Below are 10,553 nucleotides of genomic sequence, written 5' to 3' on the forward strand. Positions count from 1 at the left end.
AGAGAGGGCATATAAGGGCGGATGAAGTGACCGACCTTCTGGAAACGATCAAGGTTCAAGTCTCTTTCAGAGAATGGATATTCAAAGTCTACAAAACCATCAAGTCTGATATGCAATTTGCTGTAGATGATTATCCAAACTCTGCTGTGGATTAATCTCTTGTAATAGTGTAGGCCTGCACTATCTTTTAATTCTTTCAGTATTGTAATTTTTTTCAGAGGATGAGACTAATCTCCTCTTGTATTTTTTTCATAAGTCAATTCTTGCACCCAACTGTCCAAAATTACTTTTTCATACTTAGGGGGAGATTGTTAGCTCAATTATTCCTATTTTGTAAAAGTATAGAAAAAGTAACTTGACAGAAGGATATCTTCTACAAAAGACAACAGAGGACTAATGACAGAAGCCTTATATTCAAGCAAGTAAAGTGTGACAGAACCTCTGATGTCTCTCACAGAGGTTCTGGAAAATAGTCCTCTGTAATATAGAACATGCAAGTCAATTACAGTAGAGCCTCTGAGATGGCTCACAGAGGGTCTGCAGATTTCGTCTTCTGTGAAGTTTCTGTTCCATCAGTTTACGAAGGTTGTTAGCCGCATGTGCTTCTCATGTGACTAGGGAATAATCGACTTTATTTGGACTGCTTAGATGAWTTCACGCGTCAAGATCTTGTCAGTAAGGTTGTTAGGAACTAGTATAAATAGCGGATAAGATCTTTGTAATCTGTGGTGCTTCCAGTATTGTAATCGTCTAATTTTTCAATTGAATCAATTGAAAAACCTTTGAAGCAATTCTCCCGTGTTCATCTTCTTCATCAATACTGTGTGTTCTTAATACTCTGTTTTGCACTCATTATTTCTTCCACTGCACTTCATTGTTCAAGAGCTTTCTAGAGTATTAGATCAATATCAAAGCTGAATTTCAGATCCAACATGAAAGAAGGAAGGGAGGAAGAGAAAACAACCGTAACTCCTGGCTTAAAGGAGGAAACAGCACCGTAGCTGCTGTTTGATCACACGCAATAGTCAGGAAACGAAACAGCAACCAAGCTGCTGTATAGGCGAAGACAGCAGGCAGGATCGAAGCAGTCTTTGCTGCTGGGTGACGCACATAGAAGGCCGAAAACACAGCAGCTGTAACTGTTGTTTGGCGCACGCAACGGGCCGAAAATGCAGCAGCCGTAGCTGCTGTTTAACGCGCGTAGCAGACAGAAAACATAAGCAACAAGCAGAAGCTATGTGAGTTCAAATCAACCCTATATATTTATAATCTTATTTGCTTTTGAAATGAAGTATTTTTACTATCTTATGCCTTAATTTGCTGCACATATTCACTTAAGGGAAAATGGTTAGTCTTGGGTCAAAAGGATGCACTTGGAAATCTCTTTATTAAAGAAAAGTTGAATTTGGGGCAAATGACTTTAAACATTTAGTAAGATGCTCCTAACAAAGTATTGTTGGTATTTGAACTTTAAAAGCTCCATACCCGGAGTTTGGGATTCTTTAGTTGAAATAAGGAATATTATGCTTGAGTTGAGGCCCATGTGAAGCATTATTGTTAAATAAGTACTATTATGCCATGATACCCTATTTAAGTAGTTTACCTTAATGTAACGAGTCATAAGGCATGAAGAGTCGTACATGTATTTGTGTGAAGGATGGTGTAAGTTGGACTTAGGCATTGTGATCATTATGTAAAGTCCAAATCATCCTCTCACTTTCACTCGGTAATAGGCATTGTGATTGTTATGTAATTTCCGAGATAAAGAGCTTATGATCACGACCGACTACATGATTGGTTTAGGTTGATGTCGATGGTTTTATACCAGTAAGTGATGCTCTATAACGTTAATCTATGACTTACTTTGTGTTCCGTCATAAATAATGGTAAATTGGGTCTTCCCCGTCATCTTCGGATGTCTTGAAACTCCCACGTATTATTTATGACTCATTTTCTATATATATAAATGTCGTACGATACTACGTCATTATTTATATTTATATAGAGCATGTATAATGTTTTATTTTATTCGTGGGAATGATGGTGTAAGTTGGTGATAGGCATTGTGATTATTATGTAATCACCAAATCATCCTCTCACTTTCACTCGGTAATAGGCATTGTGATTATTGTGTAATTACCGAGGTAAAGAGCTTAAGATCACGACCGACTACATGACTGGTTTAGGTTGATGTCGATGGTTTTATACCGGTAAGTGATGCTCTATAACGTTGATCTATGCCTTACTTTGTGTCTGTCATAATCAACGGTAAATCGGGTCTCCCCCGTCATCTTCGGATGTTTTGACTCATCCGCGAGATATTGTGGTTTAACTGCTTTTCTTATATCGTTTAAAATTACGTCATCCATCTATCTATATATATATATATATATATATATATTCACATAAAGGTCTTATAGTTACCTTTATGTTATTGATTGGACTCACTAGGCGTAAGCCTAACACTCTCTTTTGAAATGACGTGTTGTCAGGTTCTTTTTAGCGGCGGGACTATAATGGGTTGAGGGGAGCGTGGTCTCGAAAATGGGGCTCCTTGTGTAACTAAGGCTTTTGGTGTTTTGGAATATTGAAGTATTGAACTATTCGGCATTTTGTTGGAGGCAATAGAAACACCCGACTTTAATCTAGATATAGGATTGTGTAGATTAATAGGTTGTAATTTAATGTCTTTCTTTTTGCTTTGTTAATGTTGTATTTTTTTTTCGTGTTGGTCAATTTATATTAAATTCCAGTTTCCGCTTTGTTTTAGAAAATTTGGGGTGTTACAGATGTGCTTATTCAATTTTCAAAAGACGATGTCAGGAATGTCATTTTGAGGCCATTTTACCAGAAGAATTCATTTTGATGCCATTTTACATGAAGAATAAAGAAGATTAGAAGCTTGAAAAATGTTCAAAACTCGAAATTAGGAAAGAGGTAGCGCGAACGCTGTCCTCCACTGCCACAAATTATGACATAGGCTCGACCACTTGGGCCGACCTTAGGCAGGCACCCCTCATGTGTGCAATGGAGGTCACCAACCTAGACTATGAGCCTTTTTGATCACTCATTGATCCCGTCCACGTAAGTATGTTTAACGTTCTACAACCACCTTCTTAAATAGGTTTAGACATGGCTACATGTTTTATTTTATTTTCAATGTGGGATGACACCCTAACGATCTAACCATAAATAACCAACCTAATACTCATGCCAAGACTTTATTGGGATTGGTTTTGGTGTTGTTTACTCGTTTTTCGTCCTGTGAGACCATGTTTTAGAGCTTCATTTTGTTTTTAAGTATATATAATATTTATATACGGTAAAAAAACTTCCATATTAGTCAACATGATAATGATCGTAGCATTTAACGAGATACTCAAGCACGAGCTTTAGCAATTCCAAAGATGGACTCAATCTCGAAGATAAAATGCATTTAACTTGGCAAGTTATGCTTTTTAACACTAATGTTCAACTTGACAATCGTAAGTTCGATTAATTTTTCTCCAACGAGCCAAATATTTTATATATTTTTGTAAATCATTATAGCTTATAAAGTTTGAATTAAATTATAATTAATAACTCGGAATTTTTAAGCTCTTCAACTGCATAATGTATATTTAAAACTACAACCTCTAGGGGGCATTCAAATAAATGAAGACCTCTCCAAGAATAGGCGTATGCAGGCCAACCCTATGAGTGGGCAGCCCGGGCGGCGGCACAGAACATCCCAAGCCCAAGGGCATCAAATAGCCCAACTTGTAGTATAGTCATTAAAAATTAAATAAAATTGTTATTAGAAAGATTTGAATCCAAGTCATCCAATATTATCAAAAGGCTTTTACCAATAAGCTAGAGATTATTTTGTTTATATTTTTCTAGATTTCCATTTTAATTTTTCACTCCCTATTCCCCGTTTTCTTTATTTTCACTTCCGGTTAAAATTTAAAGTTCATTTTTGTCATGCTTTTGCAACAATAAATATTTTTTTTGAAATAAAATTAATAGCACCATGAATATTTGTATAACTTATTATTTTAAGAAGACCCTATAATAATATTTAAAAACTTATTATTTTTGTTATTTGTATAATTTTGTCAAACATGTTTATTCAAGAAATTGGGTGTGGATTTGTTGTTCGGTAAAGGATATCTCATCATCATCAAAATCCCATTTTTATTTCAATTTTCACACAATTTCACTACAATTCTACACCAACCGTTGTTGGTGAAACATATTTGATCAATTCTACACCAACCGAGTTATTGGTATTTAATATTTGTGCAAGTTTGATGTCTATATAATTTTTAATATATTTGATCACATATGCTATTTTAGTTATAGTATTTCTTAATATTATATTATAAATTATACTTATATTAGTTCATATATGATATATATATATATATATATATATATAATAAAACATAAAAATGACACACACACATATATACATATTATGATTCACGAATATAAAAAAGAAATATGTTGGGTTCAAGATTAGAGCTAAAGTGTTGTATTCAAGTTTCTCCATTTACTTAGCTTAATTGTAATTAGTTTAGTTTTATTTCCTTAGTATAAATAGTCTTTTCTTTGTAATTGTAATTACACAATTGATTACGTCATTAATCAGAAAAGGTKATTTGACAGCAAAGTAATTSTCTCTCTCCAATCTATCTTACATTCATCTTTGTTCTTGAGATTTGATGAAGATTACTTCAACATTCGTATGAAATCTGGACTTTTCAATTGGTATCAAAGCTAAAATTTATGTTTAAATAAAATTTAAATAATTCGTATGAATTTTGATTAACATATAGTAGAAATTTAATTATCTGTATATTGTTTGTTCAAATATGTTATAAACTTATTATAACAAAATTTATGTGTAGAATTTGCATAAACTAATAAAATTAATATAATAAAATTTGACTAACACATAGTAGAATTTATTGTATCTTGTTTGGTTGGGGCATATTTTTAATCTTTCCGCCCACGACATCCAAAAGCTTTGGGCCAGCCCTGGGCGTATGCCATTTTGAGCAACAACCACATTGTATTCTTTAGTAGAAGGGGAAAGAATAGCACACGATATTCTTTGTCTACAACTCTACATGCATCCATGCCTCTTGGAACCTAAAATTTTCACAACCAAGACTTTCACCTATCTAGCATTCTAGAGATGGCCAAAAACCGGTACCGTGTTGGACCAAGCCCCAGGTGGTTCGAGTGTAACCGAGCCAGCCGATCATGATCTCAACCAAAACTTCAAGGACCAATCCTAGTCCCAACAATCATCCCGGTCCCAAATGAATCCATGCCTGACCTGGTTTTTTCAAATAAAATTCCAAAGCCTGGATCGGCCCGGGCCTTAATTGTATCGACAGAAAAATCGTAGCCGTTCCAGATAATTAGACCATTATCGATCCCTTATCATTCCTAATCAGTCCCGGTCCCTCGCGATCCTAAGTTCTTTCACATGCTCTCTCCCTTACTCTTATATTTTTCCATCATTCCTATGATAAAATCCCAAGAGATGAACATGTATATTATATTATCATTACCATTTTAATCTCCATCTCCATTCACACACTTGCAATAGTTGAGCTTCATCTCCTTCAATAACATTGTAAAATTCATTCTTCACTTGTGGATTTCTCTTGGTTCTTCCACTCATGGTTTCCTCCATTTTGAGTTTCCACATAAATCTTGGTGTTCTCATCTATTTGTATTTCGGTTTCTCAATCGTCAAATTTATGTGCTGTGAAAACTTTATTTTCAATACCAAGAACACCCTTGTGTGTTCAAGTCATAAATTCGGTATAGACACTAACTTATCCCATGTTTGACTTTGTTTAACCTTTCTAACTTTGGTATTCACTTATCTAATCCTATCTTTTGTTTTACTTCTATATAAAGTATTTTTATGTTCGACGTCTTGCCCAACCTCAAAGTTACAAATCAATTGAAGACCCAATGCTCTCAGCCAAGCTTATCGGAAATAATTTAATTCGATAGTAATTTATGTATAAAATATTGTCCTTGAGAAGATGTTGGCAACCACCTCGGCTTATGTGGTCTGTTCGATTTCACCTACTTTGTTGCTGGGTTTACCAAAAAAAGATGATTGTTCTCACCAACCCAATAAAGAATTGTCAAGAATTTCAATTAGAGACTAGTTTACATGGTAATCAAATGAAATAGAATCTTGAAAAAGCATTAAAAACTCAAAATTAGGAGGAGACCATGCGAACGCTGCCCCACTGTCACAATTTATGACGTAGGCTCGACCACTTGGGCCGACCTTAAATGGGGACCCCTCCTAAGTGAATGGAAGTCACCAACCTAGACCATGAGCCTTTTTTATCATTCATTGATCCTGTCCAGGTAAGTATGTTAAACGTTCTACAATCACCTTCTTAAATAGGTTGAGATATGGCTACGTGTTTCATTTTCTTATCAATGTGTTGAAGTCTGAACTCTTATTTCACCACTATATCCGTGGTTTTTTTTCCAGATTTGTGTTTCCACATAAATCTTTGTGTTATCTTTTATCCCTATCTTGAATAGATTTTTGGTTTCCAAATCATCGTATTTATGTGTTGTGAGAACTTTGTTTTATATATCAAGATCACTCTTATACTTTCAAGCGAGAGATTTGGTGCGAACACTAACTTATCTTATATTTTACTTGTTTAAACTCCCTAATTTTGGTGTTTAATTAACTAATCTCATCTTCCATTTTACAACAAATATTTTGATGTTTGAGTTCTTGTTCATCATCATAACTACAAATAAATTGATGTTATTTATAGTTGAGGATATCAACCCTAATTGAAGACCCGATACTCTCAACCAAGCTACAATTGAGCAGTCAATCAGAAGGCTCCCCCAAGCCGAACCTATTAGATTCTTTTCTCTCGGCTCTTATACTCATGTTTCAAAATTTATGTGTCCCATTATTGCGCTTGATTCTTAGAACACTTTATTATGACACTATAAAAGGCTAATAATATTATTTATTTTTATATTTTAGTTGTCCTTCATTCAAATAGCTTCTTATATAATAAGAAATGGAACTTGTTATGTTATCTAACTTCATCTCGACAATTTATTGTAACATATTTGTATAAGATAGTAGCTGTTATTCATATAAATTCTTAAATATTTAATAATCTCATCATTAAGTTTTTTATTATGGTGGTTGTGAATGTCTTAACATACCAATTTCTTTTGGTGCTTATTTGTCTATTATACATAAGTTGTTAAGAACATCTCCAACAGATCCTTTAAATAAAAGAAAATAAAGATTTCTTTCTCCATTTTTTTCGACATAATTTCTATATGTTCTCTAAAATAAAGAAAACAAGATAAATAAATCTATCTTGTAAGGTTAGAAACCTAATTGAGACTCAACTCAATTGTTAAAAAAAATGTTAGGCATGAGAGCTCTTACTTGTAGGTTATTCTGAATGTTTTTACTAATGAGATTGAATGAATTATCATTTTCTATAAAGTTTGTTTAAAGAATATGACGACATGATTGGGCCTAGCCTGAAAAGTCACGGTTAAGCTCAAAAAAACCCGATCAAGAAAAATACAGACAAGAATGAAGAAGCTTTGAGAATGAAGAAGCTCAAACCCCAAAGGCAGACAAGCCCGATCCTTCTCTACTGCTTTATGAAAACAGGGTTGGTAGACCCAGGCACATAAAAACCCAAGACTTGTACATCTTTAGTCAGACTAGCCAATCAAGGCACCATTTTAAAGATGTGCAGAGAATTAAGATAATATTTTTTTACTTAAAGATGGATAGGGGCAGCACGAACACAGCCCCCAGCATCACAAATTATGACATCGGTTCGACAACTTGGACCAACCTTAGGCTAGCACCCTCCAAAGTGAAATAGAATCCACCAACCTAAACCATGAGTCTTATTGATCACTCAGTGATCCCATCTAGGTAAGTATGTTTCAAGATGTACAATCTACATAACTTTTATGGGGCTTGGTTCTGGTGGTGTTTATGAACGATGTATGTTCGGTATATATCATTAGAAAGATGTTAACTGGTCTTAGAATTCTATATTGGTGATCATTATCTAAGAGTGGGATATTTCAAATACATAATTGATAATGAGCACTTCAAAAATAGGTGTATGCCACTATGAGCAATGAGCACACGATATTCTTTAGTAAAAGGCAAAAGAATAGTTTGCTTTATGCTTATTGCATGGATGCGTGATATTAAAAGGATGCTAAGGGAACTACCTCAAAATGCCACTTAGGCAACAAATGAAAATTATTGCCTAAGAGGGGTTTATATGTTGCGTAAGGCTTATGCACCAAACCCGTGTTGCCTTCTCAATGTTGCATAAGAACCAAGGCAACATATGCAAAGAGAATATGTTGACTACTTCTTAGGCAACACACAAAAGGTTATGTTTCCTAAGTAAAAAACATATGTTTCATCCAATATCAGCTTAGACAACATACTCCATCTTCATATGTTGCGTTAGATATCCGCCTAGACAACATACTTTATCTGAATATGTTGCCTTAGATATCAGCTTAGACAACATACTCTATTTAGATATATTGCCTTTGAACTGTAATTAACATAATATAAAATTTCTCTTAGGCAAAATTTATATTGTTCAATTGTTGCCTAAGATTTTTGTGTACCATGATGCAGTTTTTTTCTTGCACACTTTCAACAAAATGAATCTCAAACAAGCAAACAAACAACCAAATGTTTTATACAAACAACTTTTATAACCAAACAAAATTAATAAGTTCAATCATTGAAAGATAAATTTTTTTCTAAATAAGTCTAAAAGTAGGCAACCGGTTCAATAACACAAAATTAAAAACTTAACCTAAAGCGTGAGAGGTCAGGGTTGTTGTGTTAGAGTTTGAATCACTAGCACCCAACATAGTCATCAACGATTGTATCATCATTCTTTGCTCTGCGGCTTCCTTTTTTGCCTCATGTTGTCCCTCTTTTAACAAGTGAATCTCCTCGTCATGCTCGGCAAGTTGTTGTCGCAAATCTTCCTCGTCAACTGCAGATACCGACTTTGAGAATCCCTTCGCCGGTCCTCTCATCCTCGCAGGTCGAACCGCCAAGCTACCATGCCTCGAACAACCGTACCTACCGACGGACCAACAATTTGCTCGATGATTGATATTTCTTTTTCGAGTGGGCAACGAATTGGAGGCCCAGCAGATTCCGGAGTGCCATAAAAATGTTCATAATCTTCTCAATCTCTTCCTCAACAAGTTTCTGTAGATACGATTCAAACAATTGTTTTGATTAAAATTATATATTTCCCATCAATCATCCCTCATTAATGAGTTGAAATGGTAAAAAACGAACTACAATAATGTGTTTTTATATTTTTAAAGGTTTGGAAAAGTTGGAACGAAAAAGGAATAAAAGAATAATTTTTGACAGCCTTGTGAGACTATGGTATTTCGAGCATATATCATTCATCCGAGCTCGGATTTAAGTGATTAAAGATGATCTGGAAAACTTACAAATGGTCCTACAACTTTTAAGTTTTGAGTTTCTGTAAATTCAGGATAAATCTAAGCTAAAACGGGTGTCAAATGTGAAAAAGTGATGCTGGACAGCGAAGGAAAAGAAAAATATAAAAATTATGACCGCAAGAAAACAAAACTTCAAGTTTACTTACTTTACGGTCTTCACTTGTAGTGGTCTCGGCAATTGTACTGAGATAAGGAGCCACATGTCCGGTAGCTTCAAGGTTGTTAGCCCTAAACCTGAACAAAGTCGGTCCCGATTTGTGCTAGATCCTATTTTTTGACAACCTTGCTTCCGTCATTCTCTTTGATTTATTCTACAACATGAGAAACATTTATTTTACAATCTAAACTCAAAAAAATTATATATATATGAAATATCCGGGTTATTTTATTTGGAATATTTTAAATCTTATGTTTATATTAATATTATATATATATATATATATATATAGTGTTATGCGTGAAAGTAGAGTTGGGGAAGAGGCGGTTCCTGCACTTGCTATAAATAGCAAGTGCATATGAAATGAAAGGTAATAGTTATTTTTTTAAATATTCTGGGAAGCAAAAATCAATTGAGAGTAAAGACTGAAGGAGGATTTGCATATTTGAAGTCAAAACTCACAATCAAAGGTGAGCGTATTAAAGCTTTGAGTATAGTTGTTTGCATACAATTCAGTAGTTATTAAAACATGTTATTTATGGTTTATAGTTCATATTGTGGGGATATTTCCTTAAACCGTCCATGTATTGACCGGATTGATATTCGGACAGTTTCATTCGGATTATAAAACCGCTCAACTGTTGTCCGGAGTCATCCCTAAACCGGTCAAGAGGTGACCGGATCTTGTCTAAACCGGTCAAGAGTTGGGCGGTGTATTGACYGGATTGTTTTAAACCGGTCAAAGGTTGGGCAATGTATTGTCCGGATTACTTTAAATCGGTTAAGTTGTGAGCGGGGTATTGTCCGGACTTGTAATCCGGACAAAGATATTGACTCAATTCTA

The 10,553-nt window shown here is 34.5% G+C and overlaps 4 non-coding genes across 4 annotated transcripts; all 4 read right to left on the reverse strand.

Annotated features, from left to right (window-relative positions):
• Positions 1–2,932: 2,932 nt before the first annotated feature.
• On the reverse strand, positions 2,933–3,092 carry LOC112503404. Its single transcript, XR_003067963.1, has one exon. It is a non-coding gene; the product is annotated as a U1 spliceosomal RNA (small nuclear RNA).
• Positions 3,093–6,237: 3,145 nt separating this feature from the next.
• On the reverse strand, positions 6,238–6,395 carry LOC112503395. The gene has a single exon (XR_003067956.1). It is a non-coding gene; the product is annotated as a U1 spliceosomal RNA (small nuclear RNA).
• Positions 6,396–7,813: 1,418 nt separating this feature from the next.
• Positions 7,814–7,971, reverse strand: LOC112503397. Its single transcript, XR_003067957.1, has one exon. It is a non-coding gene; the product is annotated as a U1 spliceosomal RNA (small nuclear RNA).
• A 151-nt stretch (positions 7,972–8,122) lies between these two features.
• On the reverse strand, positions 8,123–8,239 carry LOC112503401. Its single transcript, XR_003067961.1, has one exon. It is a non-coding gene; the product is annotated as a U5 spliceosomal RNA (small nuclear RNA).
• Positions 8,240–10,553: the final 2,314 nt, after the last annotated feature.

Source organism: Cynara cardunculus, unplaced genomic scaffold (assembly GCF_001531365.2).
Source record: "Cynara cardunculus var. scolymus isolate 2C unplaced genomic scaffold, CcrdV1 Un_Scaffold_2951, whole genome shotgun sequence".
Lineage (NCBI taxonomy): Eukaryota > Viridiplantae > Streptophyta > Magnoliopsida > Asterales > Asteraceae > Cynara > Cynara cardunculus.